This window comes from Ochotona princeps, chromosome 3 (assembly GCF_030435755.1).
Source record: "Ochotona princeps isolate mOchPri1 chromosome 3, mOchPri1.hap1, whole genome shotgun sequence".
NCBI classification, from domain to species: domain Eukaryota; kingdom Metazoa; phylum Chordata; class Mammalia; order Lagomorpha; family Ochotonidae; genus Ochotona; species Ochotona princeps.
Window position 1 is genome coordinate 80,783,983 of NC_080834.1, and position 24,823 is coordinate 80,808,805.

General features: G+C 40.3%; 1 pseudogene; it reads left to right on the forward strand.

Annotated features, from left to right (window-relative positions):
- Positions 1 to 445: 445 nt before the first annotated feature.
- Positions 446 to 2,161, forward strand: LOC101516316 (prolyl 3-hydroxylase OGFOD1-like; annotated as a pseudogene).
- Positions 2,162 to 24,823: the final 22,662 nt, after the last annotated feature.

Here is a 24,823-nt window from a genome sequence, read left to right on the forward strand (position 1 = left end):
AAATGAGTGTTTGTAGGCTTCAGTGGGGGGAGATTGCAAACCTAAGAATAAATAGTTGATAATTCTTAGCTAAGGATGGTGACAAAACTATGCATTGATAAAATGTTCTGTTATTCCTTTAAAGCATTTAACCCCTCCCTCTTTAAAAAATCTTTCATTTCATTCTTTTGATATAACATCTTTTTGTAATACGTAAAATAAGTTGGGATAACACAAGACAATTATCAAGGCTCCTCTCCATTCGTGACTCCCATGAGATGCTCAGGCTCTGAGTGATAATTTGAGGAGAGAATAAAGATGATACCAAAACATTTGTCACTTGTTCAACAATCCATGCATTTATTTATCATTCTAGCAATGATGACGAGTTGCAGGTGAGATCAAGTCCTACACTAAATTCTACTTGGTCATCAACAAAAGTCTCTAAAGTGGAGATTGTGCAGAGATGAATGGGAAATGGCCTGCAGAGCTCCGGCCGGGCTGCAGAGAGAAACGGGGCAAGAAGGGAGTATTGCAGAGTTTTCTGATGCTGTCACAGAGGAAACCTTGAAGAAGCAGGTGGCTGAAGCGTGGACTAGCAGGACGCCATTAGCCACGAGGCTGTTGTCATGGATATGGAGCCCTTTCTGCACTGTGTGATCCCGAACTTCATCCGAAGCCAGGACTTCCTGGACAGCCTGCAGAAGGAACTTTTGAACTTGGACTTTCACGAGAAATATAATGATTTATATAAATTCCAGCAGCCTGATGATTTGAAGAAGAGAAAAGAGCCTCATATCTCTGCTTTAAGGAAGCTCATGTTTGAAGATTTCCGAGCCTGGCTTTCAGATGTCTCTCAGATTGACCTGGAACCAACCATTGACATGTGCTGTGCTAAATATGAATTCACCGATGCCCTGCTGTGCCATGATGATGAGCTGGAGGGGTGCTGAATCGCCTTCATTCTGTACCTCATTCCTTCCTGGGACAGGAGTTTTGGGGGCACCCTGGATCTGTACCACACTGACGAACACTTTCAGCCGAAACAGATTGTCATGTCTCTTATCCCTTCATGGAACAAACTGATTTTCTTTGAAGTGTCTCCGTGTCCTTTCATCAGGTGTCTGAAGTCCTCTCTGAAGAGAAGTCCCGTCTGTCTATAAGCGGCTGGTTTCATGGTGCTTCGCTAACCAGGACCCCCATATACTTTGAACCCTTCATTCCTTGGAACCCTCACATCCCAAAAGATCATGAGATTTTGTATGATTGGATCAATCCTCCTTATCTGGACATGGAGTACCAAGCTCAAATTCAAGAGGAATTTGAAGAAAGTTCTGAAATTCTCCTGAAAGAATTTCTTAAGCCTGAGAAATTTGCAAAGGTCTGTGAGGCCTTGGAGAAAGCAGATGTGGAATGGAACACTCGCAGTCCTCCTAACAAAAGGTTTTACTAGAAGGCTGAGGAAAGCACACTGCCTGACATCCTGAAGGAGTGCATGGAGTTATTTCACTCTGAGGCAATGTCCTTGCTGCTGTCCAACTTCACAGGCCTGAAGCTTCACTTCCTGGCCCCCTCAGAGGACAGTGAGACTGAGGACAAAAAAGAGAGAGAAGCAGCCTCAACTGCAGAGAACACAGAAGAGGGAGCCAGCCAGAGCTCCTCTGAGCCTGGGCTTCCTGAGGTGGCCATCAGCAGCAGCAGCCAGCAGAATGATGGAGAAGAGGAGTAAGAGTCTGAGGAGAAAGAAGCAAAGACTCAGGTGTTCCCACATGTCAAGGGGAGCTGAGGCATTGGAAGACTGGTCACTACACTTTAATCCGTGACAACAGCAAGACTGAATTCGCCCTGGCCTTACTTTTTTACTGTGGTTGTGAAGGCTGGGAGCCAGAATTTGGTGGCTTTACTTCCTAAATTGCCAAAGGTGAAGATGAAGAGCTGCTAACAGTGAATCCAGAAAACAATTCTTTGGCACTGGTCTACAGAGATAGAGGGACTCTGAAATTTGTCAAGCATATTAACCACCAATGCGTACAACAAAAGAGAGCCTTCCCAGACAGAACAGGTTTCTGGGACTTTGCATTCATCTATTATGAATGACAGGACTAGACAAAGCCAACACATACTGAGAAGCCTGGAAGAGCCAGGCCTGGAGCAACAGCAGCGTGGTGATCTGTCCAGCCGCATTCTGCACACTGCTTATCCTTCCATAGGATTCATGTCAATCATCCTCAATCAAGACCTGAGCTCAGAGCTGTGGACTTACCTCTTGATAAAAGAAAAAAAAAAAAAAAACAGAAAAAAAAGTCTCTAAAGCAAGTGATACCTCTAACAATAGAAGAAGGATCACAAGCACTGTAGACCAACAAGAATTGAAGACTCACTACTCAGCTCCCACTTGAATCTATAAGAACATTGTTCCTAATTCCTGATATTAACTGCTAGACGACCAGCTCCTTACTCTGCACTTTATAATGAACACCTCTGTTCCTCTACCATCCCGATGTCAGTGGTGGCTTTCTGTTGTCAGGCAAGTGGCCTCAATTTGGAGGGAGGAGGTGGGGGAACATTTCTAAGACAAGCATTCAAAGAACATTCTACATCATAAGCATTCAAGTGATCAGGCACAGCATTTGCTTGCAAGACATATCTACTGTGTTCACTATAAAATCAAGGTCCATACGAGGTATTAAGGGCACACAGAGAAGAGGCATAGATCTGTCCTTTCTGATAGGAAGAAAACATGTCATCCCCTATTTGCAAACTAAAAAGAACAATGGTTTCTCCATTTTCGTTCTCCCCATTGGAACCATCATTGTTAATCTTCTTGAACTTCTCTTTATTTTAACGTGGGTCTGAATTATGGCAATTTTGCCTAGCATGAAAATAGCTCATAGACATTCATGGGAAGCATTTTTAAAAAAAATTATGTATTTTCATTGGAAAGGCAGGTTTATACAAAGAAGAAGAGGCAGAGAGAGGAAAATCTTACATTCACTGGTTCACTCCCCAAATGGCTGCAATGGCCAGAGCTGAACTGATTCACAGCCAGGAACCAGGAGCCTCTTGCAGATCTTCCATATGAGTGCAGGGTCCTAAGGACTCAGACCATCTTCAACTGCTTTCCTAGTCCACATGCAGGAAACTGGATGGGAAGCAGAGCAGCTGGGACATAACCTGGTGCCTACATAGGATGTTGGCACTTGGAGTTAGAGGATCAGTCTGTTGAGTCAATCTTCCAGCTCCTATGTAAAGCAATTTTAAGTTTTTATTTACAGAAGGACTCTGTAGAATTCCAGAACAGAAGTAATTAAGCCTGTCTTAAGATATTTTTCAATTGAAAAGTCATCAAAAATGGGGGTTGACCCAACAAAATTGGTATATCTGATAACTTGTCATAATAAGAATGTGAAACCAGCAATATTTTATAATATTAAATGTTATATGCTTTAGAAGAGAAGTCAAAAATTATGGTAGGAAATTTTATCCAACGATCTATTGCCTTTTGACTTTGTAGGCTGATATAAAGTCCTACATTTTGCTTTAGGTATGAACTTAGACCTTTGCTTTTCTACTTTGTAATTTAAAAAAAATGCTGGATCAGGAGTCAAGAGATGTGGAGTTTGGTTTCAGCTTGGCTATTAGCTACTAAGGGGATTTTGAATATATAACTTAAGTTCAAAACGTTTTCTAAGAGAAGACATTGTGGTGTGGATGGTCAAACTGCTGCTTGTGATGGCACAGCCCATGTTAAACTGTGTGGTTCAAATCCCAGCTCCTTTGCTTGCACTCTAGTTTTCTGATAATACATCTTGGAAGACAGCTGCAGATGGTTCAAAAGCTTGGGTCCTTGCCATTAACTTGGGATACCTGTAGGGAGTTACGGATTTTTTGCTTCAACCTCTAGCTCTGATTATAGTGAGAGGAAGTGGACAATGAATGAATGAATGAAAGGCATTCTCTATTTCTTGGTATTTCTTTCTCTATTGTGTTGCCCCTTTCAAGTAGATGAAAATAAATAAATATTTTTAAAGTGTTTTCTATTAAATCAAGTGGTCTGATTAGCAACTCCTGAATTTCATTACAATTCTTATACTCTTTGTACCTCTTTAAGTCACCCAAGAGTATTCATTTAATGTGTATGGTTGACAACATGGGCTCAGTGCATAAGAAATTAGAATGGGGATGTGACATACCTTGAACTCCTTATGAACTTGGCTCTAAGGTAATTAGCAAGCAGACAGGTTGAGAAGGACTGCTCTAGGGATGCATGTCTCTAGAAGTGTAAGGGAAAACACAGAAAGGAAGGGAAGTGGAGGAAAGACAAGAGAATGAGGGTAGCAGGGGTGGGACAGCAGGGAGCTAAACTTAGCAGAGGGAGCGGTAGCATTGCAATGCAACCTCAATGGATGAGATGACACTTTAAAGCTATCCTGAGTTCCCAAAGTGGCCTGGCCTTGGTACCTTTGTGGAAGCAACCTGGGATGAATTGGCTCATCATCCTAAGAGTGATGTAATCCCAAAACAATGGTGAGAATTGAGGTTTCCTCCCAGTAGCACTCTCAACAGCTGGAAGGTGAACTGTATCCCGCAGGGAGGATGTTGGTGTCTATCACAGAACGTCTGTGCACTCTCACACACCAGCTGGCATTAAGTGCCAAAATATATGAAAACAGCTAACAGTTTTTCCCATGCTCAACATTCATTCATCAGTCTGCCTGTCCATTCGTCTGTTCATCCATCATCTCTTCTTTGATTACCATTATTTTTTTTTAACTTTTCAGAAGTTATACTACTGGGTTGGTGATTTATTAGCAAAAGAGAATCCTTACTTAAGGCAGGAGATTGATTTTGTTAATCCCATTTAATCTGAGACTGTTTCTATAATTCTATACCAGTTACCAGTAATAAACAATGGAATGCTGCTCTGTAGTTTACATGATGTTTTTAAAGATTTATTTTTATTGGGCAGTCAGATTTACAGAGAGGAGGAGAGACAGAGAGGAAGAAGATCTTATTCCAATGATTCATTCCCCAAGCAACCACAACGACTGAGCCAATCCGAAGCCAGGAGCCAGGAACTTCTTCCAGATCTCCCAAGTGGGTTCAGGATCCCAAGGTCTTGAGACATCCTTGATTGCTTTCTCAGGCCACAAGCAGGGAGCTGGGTGAGAAGCAGGGATCTGGGATTAGAACTGGCACCCATATGGTATCCTGGCACGTCCAAGGTGAGGATTTTAGCTGCTAGGCTACTGTGCTGACCCCTACATGGTGTTTTTAAAAGATGTGAATATGCAGTAAGCTAAGCTGCTAATAGCAATCTCATTGTAGATATGAGGAACTTTAGAGTGAGTGCTACAACCTTCCTAGGTCATAGAACTAGGATGAGAGTAGTTATAATTTGAACTCAGATTTTGGGTCCAGGATTGTTTCCATAAGCCTGAGTCACCAGGGACTCAACCACTGATGAAAATCAGTCCTACTGGACAGTCTTTTCTCAGGTGAAGCTGAGCTCCTGTGCAGGAGCACTGACTGCCAGGAGCAGGGAGCCTATGATCCTCATTTAGATGTTTTCAATGTTTCACATTTCACCTTCTGGAAGATTTCTATGTATATACTGTTGGCAGACTTGAACTCGGTGCTTCAGAGTCGCTCCCTATGACTCAGGGTGGATGTCCTGAGTGCCCATGCTGTGGGTCAGTGATCCTCAGATCTTAAGTGAAGTGGGAGCATCTGAAGCTCTCCTGAAACTTCAGAACCTGTTCAGGAGGTTTGGGTTTGAGTTTGAGATTTCCTAACTTTAAGCAAGTGTTCAGATGATGTTGATGTTGCTGGCTCATGAACCACAGTCTCTCACAAAGGTTAACTCAAGACTGGTTCTGTTTTTAAAGGCTGAGCCAATCATCTGAAAGAAATAGATCATAATTTCACTGTAGTTAGAGTTCCTTATTTCTCCCACCTCTTCTGACTTCTATTTTTTTAAAGATTTATTATTTATTTGATTGCCATAGTGATGAAGAGGTAGAGAAAAAGAGAGGGTGAGTGCCAAATACGAAAGAGAGAGCGTTCTTTCATCAGCTGGTTCGCTCTCGAAATGCTCACAAGAGACAGGTAGGCTAGGCCGAATTCAAGAGACAGGAATTCCATCTGTGTTTCCTATAGGTGTGGAAGGAATCCAGCCTTGGTCATCCTCTGCTGCCTCCTAGGAGTATTACTATGTACTCCCAAGTGTGATGCCTGTGTCCCAAAGCAGTGACTTAAACCTTATACCACAAACCCTGCCCAACATCCACCCTTTCTAAGGAAGAAAGAACAGAGGGTGGCAAAGAAGGGAGGAATGGAATAAAACAGGAAGAAAAGCAAAAGAAAACAAAAAGGAAGCAAGAAAGAAAGAAAGAAAAAAAGAACAAACCCAGATAGGTAATGTAGCCTATGCTTAAAGCCACTCAACTTTCAAGGATACAAGCAGGTGATGCTATCCAGATCTGATTTGTAGCCTGTTAGAAGGATCAACATTTCTGTGCACAAGAAGGGAAAATCATGTAGGTGTACTTGGCAGACACCACAAGGAGAATGTTGCAGACAGGTATCTGTGTAAAGGTAGCTCTTGGTGTTAGAAGCCCAGAGGAAAGCTTCCTGATCCAGCTAAAGCAGCTCCATTTAACGAGCTGTGCCTGGGTATTGATGCAACCAAGGACTCCTCCCCTCTCCCTGCCATCCCTGGGGTGTTGATTTACTCCTTGGTGATGTCTGTACTGTCAAATATGGCTTCATTTCCTGGCTTCGCAAGCTGGTGGAGGGGGTGGGTGGGAACAGATGCTTTTGAAGTGATTTCCCTGCTAAAACATTCAAATTGCTTTTTGCTAAGGGGAATGAAACCTTTTTAGAATTTTCACTATGTAGTTTCTCCAAGCCATAGAAGAGGGGGGCAGGGAATGAAGGCTGGAAACTGCCTTCGTCAGGAATGTTCTGGGGAGCACTGCAAGCAGGGGGAGGGACTGCTTCCCTCCAAGGCCAGCTTTCTAAAGCCAAAAAGGGAAGAAATAGGAAAATCAGAAAATCAAATCCTTCTCACCAGGGAGCAGTGGATGCAAAGGCGAAATATATATGTGACTTCACTGTCTGCAAGCTGGCCTGGTTGAAGCCCCTTGAGGTACTCAATGCATAGCAGTGGCCCTGCTAGCCACCTGCTGTCTTCCGGTTCTCTGTCTCAGGCTGGTGGTGCTGGGTGGGGCCAGGTTGGCCCTGACTGCCATTGCCTGTCTGTGATCTCCTGAGGACCAACTTGTGCCTGGTGGGGGAAGGGTGGTGGCTGAGGCTTTCTAGGAGCCTGTGTCTCTGGAGGCTTGGCAGAGAGCTGAGTTCAGACTCTGGCGCCAGCCTTCCAGAGGGAGATCATTAGGCAGCTGCCTCTCAGGCTAATGGGGAAGGAGCTTATTCTTCCTTCTGATCATCCCCCTGCCCTGAAACACAGAGGAAAAGGGCAGGATTCACTCTCCACCCAGCTCAGGGAGGCCAAAGCCCCTGGTGCGTGGCATCTGCCACAGGTGCTTGCTTGGAGCTGTCGATTCAGGCACCTTGCTTTCTTTTCCTGAAATCATTCTCATCTGCTTATTTGAATGATTTGTCACAATAAAATCTCATTCAATCTACAGCATTGAAAACTGTGGTTTTCTGCGAAAATGCCACAGTAGGAAGTGGGGAGATGGAACAGGAAAGTGTAATTTTACTTAACAGGAAATCTCTGTGGACCTGGAAGTACCCTCAAACATCAAGCAGCCCATTCTGCAAGACTACTTGCAGTTTCCAATTGATTTGTATTTGCTATTGTATTGAGTTCTGCCCCAGGCCATGGGAAAAGCCTTGTGATAGCTGCTTCCCTGTTGGCAAGAGAGATTTTGTTTTCTCTAGGGTCACAGAACTAGTATGCATCTGACTACTTCCATATCACCTTCTGGAGGCAATCCTTGCTTCAGGGATTTCACTATTGCCTGCATAAAGCAGACACTTGTCCACTTTGCAGTTCTTGACCATGCCCTTAACTGTTTTCATTTCATTTCACTTATGAAAGGCAAAATTTTCCTTGGTTGATTATAAGAGAATGAAGAGGAGATAGAAGTTACCATGTCTATTCTTCTACCCACTGTGAGGAGCATTTCAGATTCTAGTTCTTACTTCATGTTGGTAGCAAACAAGTGGGAGGCAGTAGGGAGAGTAAATATTAGTATGGACTTGAGAGTGAGGCTTCAACACTTAGGCTAGTCTTCACACTGATTGCTCATTGAATCTTTGCTAAGGCCTCAATTTACTCATCACTAGAACAAAGCTAGTAATACCTCTCTCAGAAAGTGAAAGAATGCATGCAGGGTGACCAGTAGGACATCTGGTCTCAGAATGCTAGCAATTGCTATTTTTAAGCATATAGACCCTGCGATGGGAACTTTGAATTAGCATTTGACTTTGAAAGACTTGGAAGAATTCAAAATGATTTAAATGCGGTCTAAAGGATAGATCCATATTCAGTCCTTGTGGTCCTGTGATTGTAGGAAACGTGGCCAGTGTAAGCCTTCTTAGAGCCAACCTATGTTTTATGTATCTTCCTCTTCCAAGTTACCCAGCACAGTGCCTTACATGGCAAAGGTGTTTAATACATTCTAGTTGACCACTATGAGATGAAGGGTAAGAGAGCCAGGGAGGGAAAGAGGCAGGATGAAAGGTGGCAGGGGAGAGAGAAATAGAGAGAGGAGGGTGGAACAGGAGACAATGTATCCCTTCTTTGTAACAGTCCAAGGCTTCGCCTTCTTTATAGCTTTGTTTGGGGGCACAATCTTTTTCTTCTGTACTTTAATCAGAGAACATGGCCAAGAATATGTTATCAATTCTCATACTTGCTATTTCAAGTACAGCAAACTTTCCTTTACTAAGAATGTGAGAATCCACATTCACAATGCAAACTATAGCTGTTACCCAAACAGACAACTTACAACTTTGTTTACCTTGGGTCATTACTTATAGACTAATCATTTCTGAGTATGTGGCCATACTAGTTTTAATTCACAGCTTTCTCTTTGTGCCTATTCACTAAGTCTATATTCATATCAGTCTAATTCTTTTCTACTCTGTTTTTGTTTTGTTTGTTTTGGCTTCACTGGTACATCATGTTGCAGCCTATCAAGCTGATGCATGAAATACAGATATCCCATAGGAGCTTTTTCAGACTTGGCTTGGCTACCCATTTCTAATCCAGCTACCTGCTAATATGTCTAAGAAATGCAGTGAAAGATGGCCCAAGTATTTACACACCTGCCATCCATGTAGAAGAATCAGGTGGCATTCTTGGCTTCCTGTTTCAGCGCTGACCATGTGGCTATTTGAGGAGTAACCCAATGGATAGAAAATCTGTCCGGCTCTCCCCACTTCTTTACCTCTTTCTTTTTCTCTGTGTGTGTGTATGTGTGTGTGTGCGTGTGTTCCCTTCTCTCAGTCCTTCCTTCCTCCCTCTCTTCTTCTATCTTAATTATTCCTTCCTCTCATTCCTTCCCTCACCCTCTTGACTATGCCCTTAGTTGTTTTCATTTCATTTCACTTATGAAAGGCAAAATTTTCCTTGATTGATTATAAGAGAGTGAAGAGGAGATAGACGTTACCATGTCTATTCTTTTCTTCCTCTCATTCCTTTCCTCCCCCTGCTCTCTCTCTCCCTCTCTCTGTAATTATTCCCTTCAAAGAAATATAATAACTTTAAAAAAGAAATAATATGTGTATTTTTTAGAGTCTTGTGTATATTAGATACACAAAAGTGAAAGCTATTCATTATTATATTCAGAAGCGTTTCCTTTACAAGCCACTTACTATAACACAAACACGCCTCTTAGGAGGAGTAATAATATCCTTGTTTTATCAGCTGAACTAGCTTTTGCGTTAGAAGACAGTGAAATTTCAAGAAATGGGAAGAAGGAAGAAGTTAGAAGAAGAGACCTGGAGAAATGGAAGATATGACAGAAGGGTCAAATTCAGGTGCCCAGGTATATAACCAAGGACGACACAAGGAACTTGGAAGCCCTCTCAGGGAGGTGGCAAAACTGGATGGCGATGGTGTTCACAGAATTCTCTGTAAATAAATTCGTGTCTTTAAGATTGTGTTCATTGTGCCCAAGGTTGTACCTTGATGCAAGTCACAGAGCTCCCAACTATAGGACAGACCCTTCAGCATTGCTGCTACTCTTGTAATGTCCTACAGGATTTTATTCTCTGCTGCCTCCAAACGCAGCAGATCTGAGCTGGGTCAGAGCTCAGAGACAAACTAAATTATTCTACAACACTGCTGTGAAGATAAAACAAAAACCAAGCAAAATAAGCAGATGGTGTGTTCTTCTCAATGGCCAGTTGGCCAATTGCTCACTTACGAGGGGTTGACTTTTGGAAAATCAATCTAAAGACAGAGTTGGTCCTTTTATCCACTTCACACTGACCAAATCTGCTATTTAGGTTTTTTGTTTTGTTTTGTGTTTGTCTTCAGGAAAGTCAGGTTGTTTACTGCCTAACTAGTGTCTGGGACACTTAGTTTACTTGAGGAGACTTTTGTGTGATAATTAAGAGCATAGAAAGTGAAAGGCTTCTAAAGTCATTAAGTAGGGGAAGGAAAGAAGTAGGGAAAAGAAATTGTGCTAGAAAGTCAGATCTTCTGATGATATGAGTTAAAACTTGGACCCATGCTGCTACAAGCTCCTCATGTGGTTTCCACTTAGGGAACAGCAGAAATTCTCTGAAATGTCTCTCAATTAGAGAACTGGATTATCTGATGGATTTTGGAGGTTTCATCATGGAAGGTGGGGTTATAATATCTAAGCCCTTCTATAAGTCAAAGCAAAAATGTTTGGATAGTTTGGAATTTGATGGGCTTGTGAGGGATCTGTGGTCAAATCATCTGTGCTCTCACCCCCGTTTCTTTTTTAATCGGGCCCACAAATTTATATTCCCCCATGCATGTGTAATTGAATGTTACATTTAAAGAATTTAAAAAAAGCTTCCATACTGCATACAGGTCTTTCACAATTTCTTTCTAAAATTCTGAAAGCACTCACTTTCAGGAAAACCTCAAACAAAGGAACAGCCAAGGGAATGCAGCAGCCATCTGGAATGCCTGACCAAAGTAGGAGATATGCCCAGTTGTAGCACAGTAATTGTGAAGTCTTTTATTTTTTTCTTACTATATTGATTTAATTATATTTTTAAAAGCAGAAAGGAATTCTTTAAGAAACAACACTCTCTAATTACAATTGAGGGCAATGAGCTATTTTAACGAAGCATCTGACCAAGGCAGTTCAATGGGGCAAACTGGTATACTGGAAAGAAGCAAATAAAATTGTTTGGGATATAACTTGCAGCATTAGGGTTTTACTAGTTAAATGCACACTGGTATTTATTCAACAGTTCCATGCATTGTTGCAGTTAGCTCTTGCCACAGAGTTTTGAGTGATCATTGAGGTTTCCATTATTTAGATGAAAAATATATATTAAATATATTACCTATCCACCTAAGTTTAAAGAACAGATTAGTGGAAGAGCTCACTTTTGCACCCAAAGCCTGTCATCATTTCACAGTATCACAATGTCTCCTTACTTGCTTATTCATTATGCCTATTCCACATTGTAATAAATGCTATTTTGCTACTAACCACATATTCTGATTCTTCATCCAATATTTACCTAACTTACATTTGTTGGAAATTTTCTAGTTGCAAGGAATTGTGGAGTGGAAACAATTCATAAGATAAAGTTCTGATTCTCAAGGAGATTCTAGTCTAGTATGGAAAACTTGCAATATAAAGCAAAATGTTGAATATGCCAGAAGAGAAGTATGCATCTTGGCTTCCACATTTCTCGTTTCCACGGATAATCAGTAATTAATCTCACTTTGTATTTCGCTTACACCTGTCTTCCAAGGAAACCAAATGCTTTGCATATATTATCTTGTCAACATTCCCAATAGTGTAACATTTGAATTCCAAACAACTATCAGCTTGTAAAACTGTGTGTAGCTAATCTCATATTTTCTCAGTCCTAGCAGTGACACAATGAATTGCAAATAGTACTAGTGATCTGAAACACATAGTACCTGCTCTGGTGATGATACCCTTTAATTTTATTAGATGTGCATAAGGACACAGACTCATTTTTATTTAATAGATAACTAGACAACATTCTGATAAACCAGTCAGTGGGGCAGCTGTAGGGGAGAAAAAATAATTATGGAATTTTATCAATTTGCCTAGCATAAAAATTCAAATCCCTAAAGGGAGTTTGAGGGCACCAATTCTATTGGAATGTTGAGTTATAATAAAGGCTATCATTTATGAAGAGTTATCATGTCCCAGAAATGATGCTGGGTGTCTTACTTTTATGGTTTTATTTAAGTTGCTTGCAAGCTTAGGAGAACTAAACATTCCTTTTGGCAAGTACTCTTTTTGTTCCCATTCCCATATAGGCATAAAGAATCTAGGGTTCAGTTTGGTTAGATAACTCAGTCTAAGTAAGGCTAAAGGCTAGAACCAAAAATATCTCTCACACCTACCTATCTTTCATTCTTCCATTCTTCCTTTCGTTGGAAAGGCACAAGTACAGAAAGGAGAGATTGAGAGAAAGATCTTCCATCCTCTGATTCACTCCCAAAGAGGCCTCAATGGCTGGAGATGAGCCTATCTGAGGCCAGAATCTAGAAGCTTCTTCGAGGCCCCCAACCTTAGCTAAGCACCCCAATGATGCCAGTCTCCACTGCTTTCCCAGCCCTTAAACAGGGAATTAGATGGCAAGAGGAGCAGCCCATATACAAACTGATGGTTATATGGATTCCTGGCACATGAGGGGGAAGATTAGCTAATTGAGGCATTGTGCTGGCCACACAAATCATTTATTTGAACTGAAGTCCTTAGTAACTATGCTTTTATCCTTCCTGAGATTGGAGAACCAAATGAAGCTGTAACTAGACCAAGGCTGGATTTAGTGGGAGACTGAAGGTAAGAGCTAGAAAGGAAGACAGGACTTATGAAGCACTCAGGGCACGGACTACAGTTCTACATCTAGGATCCTGACTTGACAGAAGTACAACTGCAGTTATCTTAAACTAGAAAACTTTATTTGGCTTAGGAACAAAACATTAGGGAAAAGTGGAGGTAGAATTGTTTCAGTAGTCTTGATCCAGGGAAACTAAGGTCACAAGTCTTAAACTTTTTTATTATTAAATATATTTATTTTATTATTTTATGATATAGTCCCATAGGCTCTGGGATTTCTCTTTTTCCCTCCCCAAAGTCGTACCCCCCATTGATTTCCTTTATATTATTATAATAGTATAGTTTTTCATAAAAGTCATAAGTGCATCATTCTGTTATTTAAGTGTATCCTGCTTTTGTAACTATGGACAATGGCAGAGAATCCAGCATCCTATTGTCAAGATATATTTAACAGTTTAATTGGGAATGCAACTTTGATTTGGAAGTAGAAATACCTACTGCATTGTATCTTCACATCTGAATATGATAGTCTCTATTACACAGTTACTATACATTCTCTTAAATGAAGTCACACAACAAAATCAGCAACAGGGAGAAAAATGAGAAAATATACAACATGAAGTTAAAAACATGCTACTGAATAACCAATGTGTCACTGAAGAAATTAAAAAGAAACTCAAACACCTTCTTGAAGCTAATGATTCTACTGTGAATAACTTAATGAGACAAAAACCATTTTGAATGAATAAAAATGAAAACAAAAATATCAAAACCCCTAAGATGTAACAGAAACAGCATTTAAAGAGAGCTATTGATCTTGTATTTTTCATGGAGTTGCCTTATATCAGAGAGAACATATGATATTTGTCCTTTGGGGATTGACTTATTTCACAGAATGTAATAATCTCTAGTTGGGATCATTTGGTTGCAAATGGTAAATTTTCATTCTTTTTAATGGTTCAATAGTGTTCCACAGAATAGATGCACCACAGTTTCTTTATCAACTCCTCTTTTTTTTTTTTTTTCAACACCATGGTGAGGAGTAAAACTAATCTTTGTGACCCACCCAGCGAGGCATGAGCCAATCCATGCCAGCTCTTTCCTGTCAGATTTCAAGTTCTACTTTCTGTTGTTTATTTATTTTAGTTTTTTTTTTTTTTTTTTTTTTTTAGTTTGTATGATTGTTTGCTGTGAGGGGTTTTCGAAGCGATCCCGATGGTCATTGCGAGGGAGGGGGGGTCCAGAGGTGGAGCCAGGCTCGGACCAGAGAAAGCTCTCCTCCCTGGTCCCGAAGGACGTTTATTGTTCTTCTGTTCCTGCAGACCACTCAGGGCTTCTGGTTGTCTTTCCGATGACATTGGTTTCTGCACGGTAGTGTTTGGACTTCTTCCATCCCCTGTGGAAGCTCCGGTTGGGGGTGGGTGACCTCAGAGTACTCGGCCTCCGAGGGCATCCAATTCCCTGTGGCCTCCTTGGCAGTTGGGATATAGTCCTTGTTGCTTGTATTAATAGTTTGTGGTGAAGGTCTGGGAGTCTTCATGGTTGGGATCCAAGCTTCCTCCTTACCACCTGCTCCACTCTGGAGTGCTCCCCTGCTCCACGCACATGACCTCCTGTTAAGAGGTTGTCAGGATCGCACCCGATTCCCCCCTCATGCATTGGTATAGTAGTTTTAGTGTTGTTTAGTGCCGCTTTGAGTCTGTTATCTATGAATTACCAGATTTGATCTTGATAGGCTATATTGTACTTTTTTCTCACTCTTTTTATGGTCCTGAAAGATTTCCCTGCACTCCCCCCCATTACAGGTTAACATAGCGTATTGAGGGTATAGTAGGTTTTACAGATTTTCGATGTAGATCTTAAGTATTCTGACATTAATTGTTGGTTTATAGATTATATCGCCTTATCTTATTGCATTGGATACAGGTTGTTAGAGATTGCACTAATATTACAATATACAGGTACTATTTTCCAAGTTGTTCTCTTTTCATCTCAGATTAAGGCAAACATGTGGTATTTAACCTTTTGGGATTGGTTCATTTCTCTTAGCATGATGGATTCCAGTCGGGCCCATTTGTCCACAAAGAATTGCATTTCGTTTTTTTTAATAGCTGAGTAGTATTCCATGGAGTAGATGAACCATAGCTTTCTTAGCCAGTCTTCCACTGATGGGCATTTTGGCTGCTTCCAGGTTTTTGCGATCGTAGATTGTGCTGCTATGAACATAGGCGTGCATGTTGGTTTCTTGAGTAGAAGATGTTTTGGATATATCCCAAGGAGTGCTATTGCTGGATCATATGGTATGTTGATTTTCAGTTGTTTGAGTATTCGCCAAACTGATTCCCATAGAGGCTGTACAAGTCTGCACTCCCACCAGCAGTGGAGAAGGGTTCCCTTTTCCCCACAGCCTCGCCAGCAAGTGTTGGTGGTATTATGTATGTGTGCCATCCTTACTGGAGTTAGGTGGTACCTCATTGTTGTCTTCATTTGGATTTCCCTTATTGCCAGGGAACTTGAGCATTTTTTCATATGCTTGTTTGCCATTTGGGTTTGTTCTTTTGTGAAGTGTTTGCCCATTTCCCGTGCCCATTTCTTGAGCAGTTTGTTTGTTCTGGTGTTTTGGTTTCTCTGGAGATCTTTGTATATTCTGGAGATTAGCCCTCTATCACCTATGTCGTGTGCGAAGATCTTCTCCCATTCTGTGGGTTGCCTTTTTACTTTATTGATTGTTTCTCTAGCTGTACAGAAGCTTTTTAGTTTGATGAGGTCCCAATTGTTTATTTTGGTCTCGATTTCTACTGCATTTGGAGTCTTTTTTAGGAAGTGAGGGCCTACCCCTAACTGTTGCAGTGTGTTTCCAACATTTTCTTCCAAAAGTTTGAAGGTTTCTGGATGTAGGTTTAGGTCTTTTATCCATTTAGATTCGATCTTGGTGTATGGTGAGAGATGTGGGTCTATCTTTTTGTTTCTGCAGGCTATTAACCAGTTGTCCCAACAGCATTTATTGAACAGACCTTTCCATTTGCTTGGGTTGTTGTCTGTCTTTTTGTCGAAGATTAATTGACTGTATCTGTGTGGGTTTCCATCTGTTGTTTCTATTCTGCTCCACTGATCTTCCTCTCTATCTTTGTGCCAGTACCAGGCTGTTTTGATGACCACTGCCCTATAGTATGTCCATAGATCCAGTACTGTGATTCCCCCGGTTAAGTGCCTGTTCTTCAGAGTGGTTCTGGCTATTCGTGGTTTTTTGTGTTTCCAGATGAATCTGTGTATCATTTTTTCCAGTTCGATGAAGAATGCTGTGGGTAATTTGATTGGGATTGCATTGAATGTATATATTGCTTTTGGTAGTATAGACATTTTAATGATATTAATTTTGCCTATCCAGGAGCATGGGATGTTGTTCCATCTTTCGAGGTCTTGTTCTATTTGATTTTTGAGTGTTTTGTAATTTTCTTCATAAAGGTCATCTACGCTTTTGGTTAAATTTATTCCCAGATATTTCATGCTTTTCTCTGTTATTTTGAATGGTAGCTTGTTGGTTAGATCTTCTTCCATCTTGCGGCCATTTGCATACACCATGGCTATTGATTTTTGTTCATTTATCTTGTATCCTGCCACTCTGCCAAATTCTCGTATGAGTTCTAGGAGTCTTTGTATTGAGTTTTTTGGTTCTTCTATGTAGAGAATCATGTCGTCTGCGAATAGTGAAAGCTTGACTTCTTCATTTCCAATTTGGATTCCTTTGATTTCTTTGTCTTGTCTTGTGGCTTCTGCAAGTACCTCTAGGACTATATTGAATAGCAGTGGTGATAGTGGGCAGCCTTGTCTTGTTCCAGATCTCAGTGGGAAGGGATCCAGTTTTTCTCCATTTAGTATGGTGCTGGCATTGGGTTTTTCATATATTGCTTTGATTATGTTGTGGATTGTTCCTTCTATCCCCACCCTGGTTAGGGTTTTTAACATGAAGGGGTGTTGAATTTTGTCGAAGGCTTTTTCTGCATCTATTGATACTATTATATGGTTTTTGTTTTTCAGTTTTTGGATGTGATGTATCACATTTATGGATTTTCTTATGTTGAACCATCCCTGCATTCCCTGGATGAAACCTACTTGGTCTGGGTGGATGATCTGTCTGATGTTTTTTTGTATTCTATTGGCTAGGATTTTGTTGAGAATCTTAGCGTCAATGTTCATCAGGGAGATCGGTCTGTAGTTTTTCTTCTTTGTTAATTCTCTATTCGGTTTGGGGATTAAGGTGATATTGGCTTCATAGAATGAGTTTGGAAGAGTTGCTTCCTTTTCTATTGTTTTGAAGAGTTTGTAGAGGATTGGGGTTAGCTCTGGTTGGAATGTTTTGTAGAATTCTGTGGTAAAACCATCTGGGCCTGGGCTTTTCTTTGTTGGGAGCTCTTTAATCACTGATTCTATCTCTGATTCAGTAATGGGTTTATTCAGGTCTTCTGTTGCTTCTGGGGTGAGTTTTGGTAAGTGGTGGGAGTCTAGGAATCTTTCCATTTCCAAGTGGTTATCGAATTTGTTGGCATATAGTTCTTTGTAATAATTTCTAATTATTTCCTTAATGGTAGTAGCGTCTGTTGTTATGTTGCCTTTTTCATCTTTGATACTGCTAATTCTTGCTTTGTCTTGTTTTTTCTTTGTCAATCGGGCCAATGGGGTATCTATTTTGTTTATCCTCTCAAGGAACCAGCTTTTTGATTCATTTATTTTCTGAATGGTTTTTTTAATTTCTTTCTGATTTAGTTCTTGTCTTGTTTTGATAATTTCTTGTTTCCTCTTGTTTGTGGGGTCTTTCTGCTGTTGCTTTTCCAGTTCCTGGAGGTGTGTCCTTAATTCTTGCATTTGTTGCCTTTCTTGGGCTTTGACGTGCGCGCTTATTGCAATAAACTTACCACGCAACACTGCTTTGGCGGTGTCCCATAAGTTTTGGACTTTTGTATCTGGGTTTTCGTTGATTTCCATAAATTTTTTGATCTCGTCTTTAATTTCTTCTCTAACCCATTGTTCGTTTAATAGCATATTGTTCAGCCTCCAGGAGTTTACATGTTTCCTGGGACATTTTGAGTTGCTGATTTCCAGTTTCACTCCGTGATGGTCTGAGAAGATACATTGGAACGATTCTGATATTTTTGTAATTAGTTAAACTTGCTTTGTGTCCTATTATGTGGTCTATCCTGGAGAAGGTGCCATGCACTGCTGAGAAGAAGGTGTAGTCTGTGGCCTTAGGATGAAATATTCTATAGACGTCTACTAGATGTCTACTAGACTCCTCTTTAGATGGGTGTCTGGGTTGTTTCCCCATCTTTGCTGTTGTAAATATACAATTACAGATCCTTTTCTCATATGCACACTTCATTTCCTTTGGATATATCCCCAGAAGTGGGATAGCTGGGTCATATGGCAGGCAAATTTTCAGCTTGCTAAGCAGTCTCCATAATGACTTCAATAGTGGTCGTACTAGCCTACCCTCTCAGCAACAGTAAAGGAAGGTGTCTTTCTCCCCATATCCATGCCAGAAGATGTTGTTAGTATGATTCTGAATGAAGACCAGTCTCACTGGAGTTAGATGGAACCTCAGTGTGGTTTTCATTTGTGTTTCTCTGACAGCTAGGGAACCTGAACATTTTTCATATGTCTATTAGTCATTTGAATTTGTTCTTTTGAAAAATGTATGTCCATTTCCTTTGCCCATTTCTTTTCAGGGTTGTTTGTTTTGCTGTCCTTTAGTTTCTGAAGCTCTTTGTTAATCCGGGATATTAATTCCCTATCTCTTGTATAGTGTGCAAAGATTATCTCCCATTCCATTGGTTACTTCTTCATTTTGTTGATCACTTCCTTTGCTGTACAGAAGCTTCTCAGCTTGATGTAGTCCCATTTGTTTATTTTGACTTTAATTGCATATGCTTTTAATGACTTTTCTAAAAAGTCTTTCCCAATTCCTGTATCTTGTAGAGTGCCTCTTATGTTTCCCTCTAATAGTTTGATGGTTTCTGGGTGCAGATTTAGGTCTTTGATCCATTTAGAGCTGAGTTTTGTATAAGGTAATGGGGGGGGGGGCTTGCTTCTTCCTTCTGCATACTGCTATCCAATTGTCCCAATAGCATTTGTTGAAGAGACTGGACTCTTGCCCCTGGATTATTTTCACTTTTCTCCATTTTCCATACCTGGCTTTACCTTTTTTTTCATATGCAGTATTTAATAGCATTTCTTCCCATGAGGCCAAACCCATGATTATTAGCTGGCTCAGATTTTTAAGACTTCACCGGTACTGAAAACAGACAAACAAAAACAAAAAATGTGAGGTCTTCCCTATAAATTTCACTTAGAAGAATTTCAGGAAGGGTTTCTGATTTTTTGGATCCTCCCTGTAGTTATAAGGACATTTTGATTGGAAAATTACCCCCATTGCACGAATGTTCCCTCTTCTAGGCAAAAAAAAAAAAAAAAAAAAAAAAAAAAAAAAAAAAAAAAAAGAGAGAGAGAGAAAAAGGAATCTTTGAGCATCAGTGTCTAATGCAAGTAGGAATCAGGTTAGGATTTTTACAAGTAGGAATTATGGTTAGAAACCAACCATGCTTGAAGAATTACATTAAAATGAGGGTATTTTTCCTCTGCTTCAAAAGACTTACTAAGTGTGCTAGAAGCCAATCCAAACCAACCCAAATAACCTCAATTCAACAATATGATAGAAGCACAGAATCCTTCTGTGTCTGTGTTGCTCTCCATGACCCAGCCACATTTCCTCTCTGTGGTCATTTTTCAAAATGTATTTAGCTCTTTCCTTTTTGTTTTATAGGTTATACTAGTAGTTTCTTTGTTTTCAATTTCTTCCAAGTTGTTTAAATGTTAATTCAAAGATCATCTCCTTATAGGGGACTCCCCTAACCATGTGCTTATTAAGAAGCTAGTGCCTGCCAGTTTATTTTGTTATAGTTCCTATCTATTTTTTGTCTGTTTGCTTGCAGTAATATCATCATCCACAATGGTTTCTTATACATAACATTTTTAAAATAAATAATTAAGTGAGTCAATCTCAGACATACAGGATATTTTAGCTTTGATATTTGTGCATAAGAAGTGCTTCAAACAATATGGTTTTTAAAACTAAAAACATGAAAATTCAGGGAGTTTAAGCTCTAGTCATGGGATGAGAATCCAAACTAATGTGTTTGTGTGGCAAACCAAGACTTCAAACTCACCATGAAGTCAAAAGACAAGCATCTATCTCTCTCTTTCACATTCTCACCAGGTTGTATGAGCTACATGAGTCATATTTTGGAAAGGCATGGTTTCCTGCATGACTATTGTTTTTTGAGAGTATGTCATATGTCAGACATCATGCTAGACATTTTATGTGGGTTATGTCTGGTTTTGAAACTCAAAAATAGCAGTAACTTATCTGGGGCCCAGAAGCATATTAAGGGCAGGAATGGGACCACAGCCTTTAACACTATATTATGGATATTCTATATCTCAAATGACCTAGCAGACCAAAGGGTAATCTTCAAAGCTGTGTTATTATAGGTTGGGTTGGGTCTAATAATTGGCAATTTGTCAGAAACCCATTTCACATTTTCTATACATTTGAATGCAAATGAACAAATTGAATTCTGTTCAAGCGTATCCTAGAGGCTTTTATTTCAGGACTATTTTTTTTAAAAGTAGATTCCTAGACTAGCATATGAATATATTCTGATAACATGAGTTGTAAATCCTAAGACTCCATTCCTGAACTTCCTAATCAGTATCTTTGGAAGTAGACATAACTATTTGTGTTTTAACACACTCAACAAGAGACTCTGATGCACGGTAGTATTAGAGAATTACTCTTTTAGGATGTCTTTTGTGTAACCAAAGGGCACCCTGAAACCAACGGGGAATTACAGAGCCTGATGGCAGATAAAAAAACAGAGGATTGGTTGAACAATTGTCCTGATTTTTCTCAGTACCATTGGAATTCACAGGGTGTGAGGTTTTCAATTTTTAAAGTAGGACAACACTTCTGGGAAAATCAGAGCAAGCTGGTCATTATGTTGGGGTATTATTTCTGTCATAAGAAATTACCAGGGACTTGGTAGCTTGACAACAAACTTATGATCTTAGGGTTCTGTATGTCAAAAGTTTAAGGCAGATATTGACAGAGTCCAGAGAATCTAGAAGAGAATCTGATTCTTTGACTTTTCAGTTTCCAGAGACCACTATTCTCTATTTTCAAGGCCAGCAATATTTGATTTCCTCTGCAGTTACACTCATCCAACCACAGTGAGAAAACATTCTTCAGTTTAAAGTCCCTTTGTTATTGGGCAGGACCTACCAGGATAATCAAGGCTAATCTTTTTACTGCAGCTTCGTTAACTTCATTGCATTTGCCATCTTCTTCTTTTGCCACCCACCCCCAGATAGGGCAGCATATTCACTAATTCTGGGACCTATGATGCAGAAATCTTTAGTGAGTCATGCCTACCACAATTAGCATAACTAGAAGCCTAGACAGTATGGCTATCATTATTCAAACTAGGAAGGTCTTGGGCAAAACCCTATCAAGGTGGTTTTATGATTCAGATGTAAAGAAGAGAGGTGATGTTGTGATCAAGGATACATGAGACACTGAAACTGAAAGCCAAAAAGAGGGTATTTCCACCTCCCTGAGTGCTAGAATCCTTGATTTTGCATAGCCTAATCAAACTTCCTTTGCTCATGTTGGGATCTGATCTCTCATTTGCAGACCACTTTCTTTCATGTACTTTATGCTGTGTATAACCATACTAATTTATTATTAGTCACTAACCATGGGCAATTCACAAGTGCTTATAAAATGCTACATTAACTACTGCTTCCATTGAGTTATCAAGTTCTGTTGCAGTGAAAACAAATCACATCTTTAATTGTCTGAATCTAGCTCTGTGTGTGTGAGTAGCGTGTGATCAGGGCCTTGCTGATTCCTCAGGAGCACTAGTGAGGCACATTCTTAGGTATGCAGGCTGCGGTTGTAGCTCTTACAGGGAGGTAATGTTCCATGAGAATTTTATTGTGTATCATACCTACTAAGGATTTATTTATCCTGTGTAAGTATCTGATATCTCCAGTTTTAACATCTCTGCAGATGAGATGCGTTGTAACAAAATACTTTATCCTACAAAACTATGAAAATACATGAAAATAGATTCACACATTTGTTTACATACTCATGTTCATACAGCTGAAATTTTGTAAATTTAACATGAACATGGGTATGTAAATAAATGTGATGCCTTTCTTCACATTGACCTGAAACTTGCAAATTAAAGTGCAGAGCAGGTTTTGTCCACATGAAGATGTAAGTATTTGACTACTTCATGATACAACATGGTTGCTTTTCTGTAAAGGAAAGAACGCAGTCCTAGGAATAAAGGAAGACATGAAAGCACTGATTAACTCCAGGGCCAGGGTGTATTTTTTTTATTTTCCTGAGACTCATCTTTTTCATACTTAAGAAAAGCTAAAAAAGCTACCTCGTTGTCATTATGAAGATGAACTATATCCTAAGAGGTCCTGACAAGATAGTCTAGAGGACTAAAATCCTTGACTTGCATGTGAAGGGATCCAACATTGCGGAAGTTTGTGTCCCAGCAGCTCCACTTTCCTTCCAGCTCCCTGTTTGTGGCCTGGGGAAAAGCAGTCAAGGATGGCCCAAAGCCTTGGGACCCTTTACTCGTGTAGGTGACCCGGGGGAAGCTTCTTGCTCCTGGCTTTATTTTAGATCAGCTCAGTTTTGGACTTTGTGGCCACTTGTGAAGTGAATCAGCAGATGGAATATCATTCCTTCTGTCTCTCCTTCTCTTTATCAATCTGACTTTCCAATAAAAATAAAAATTAAAAAAGTTTTTTTAAAAGACATGTATCCTAAGTGCCTGGTACCAAGTTAGTGAAAGAAAATGGCAGTTATGAGCAGTGCTGCTTCAATTTTTAAAGATATCTCCAGTGATTAGCAAGAGTTTGTCAAGATGCTACAGCACAATTATAGCTATCTGCTCGCTCTCTCTCTCTCTCTCTCTCTCTCTCTCTCTCTCTCTCAAGATTTATTTGTTTTTCTTAGAGAGGCAGATCCACAATGAGAAGAGACGAAGATCTTCCATGCGTTCCATGCACTGGTTCACTCCCTAAGTGGCTGCAACAGCTGGAGCTGAGCTGATTTGAATCTAGGAGATCTCTTCTAAGTCTCTCACACCAGTGCAGGGTCTTAAGGCTTTGAAACATTATTCTTTTCTTTCCCAGGCCACAGGCAGAGAGCTCAACAGGAAGTGGAGCAGCTGCGATCCAAACTGGCTCACATAGGGTGTCCTGGCATTTGAAGGGGAAAGCTTAACTAATCGAGCCACTGCACTAGTCTGCAGTTTGCTCTCTTTGAAAGGTCATTCATTCAACAAGGTCATTGTTCTGCATCAGTCTGAAACTGAGATTAAATGAATAATGCACATCATCTAGGAATTGAGTCTTCCTGGGGATGTGTTGGTCACTTGAGCTCGAAGAATCAGGGTTATGTGGAGGAGCAGACAGAAGCATGTGCTGGACTAAGGCACAGAGGTCAAATGGGGTCTGGTAGATGCTGGAATGGTATGTGCTCTGCTTCCACTCTGTAAGGGTATTCAGAAGGAAGAACCCAGATTTGAGGGTGAATCTGTTACCTGGAATGTGAAAGACTTCCAATAGCCTCGTAGAGAAGGTATACGTTACCTGTGCACAGTGGGAGCCATTGATTGTTTTCTGTGGCGAGGGATCGGATCTTACTAAAAGTTTTCAACTGTCACTCCTGCCACTCTATGGAGGATTGAAGGGAAGTGTGAGTGAAATTGGGAATGTTATATAAGAACTCACAGAATCAACAACATAGAGAAACCCAATAAGATATGTTATGAGTATTAGCTAAAGAACTGTATATATAGGAAGTATAAGAAGGGTTAAGGGAGCCATCAAGGCTAACAAGCTACAGGAAGCCAGCAATAATAGAGATCATTACCACTCTCCCAAGGGAAGGTTGTGGAAAAGGAAGTAGTAAAAACTGAAGATATGTAAAATGAGCATTTTGGTAGGACCTGTGATCATTCTCAGTCCAGGTTCTCCAGAAATAAACTCTTAGATGATGGTTCCTGTGCAAAAGGTTTATTTAAGAAGTTCTTGGGGCTGACATGATGGCTCAACTAGCTAATCCTCTTCTTGCAAGTGCCCGCATCCTATCTGGATGCCAGTTCATATCCAGCTACTCTGCTTCAAATCCAACTCCCTGCTTATGGCCTTGGAAAGCAGCAGAGGATGGCTGAAAGCCTTGGGACACTGCACCCACATAGGAGACCTAAAAGATACTTCTGGACTTCTGGATTTGCATCCCCTTAGCTCCAGCTGTTGTGGCCTTTTGGGACATGAACCAGAGGATGGAAGATCTATCACTCTCTGTCTCTCGTTCTCTCTGCTAATTTCTTTTCCAATGAAAATGTGTGATTTTAAAAAATGAGCTTTTCCAGGAGAACCTGGTTAGGAATTAAGGAAAGCAGGGACAAGAAAGAGCCTATGTACGGGTGCCATGGTAGCTTTTCATATTCACTACTACACCAAAATACCTGACAATACTAATTTTATAAAGAGAAAGCTATTTATTTAGTTCATAGTTCTGGAGTTTCATCTCAACTGGGTGGCTTCACTGGTTTGGCCTCTCATGAAGACAGCAATGACAGAGTGTGGATCTTGGGGAGAGATAGGGTCACATGGGGGGCAGGGATCAGAGAGAGAGACAGAGAGACAGAGAGAGAAAGAATGGGCATGACTTACCTTTTTGATCT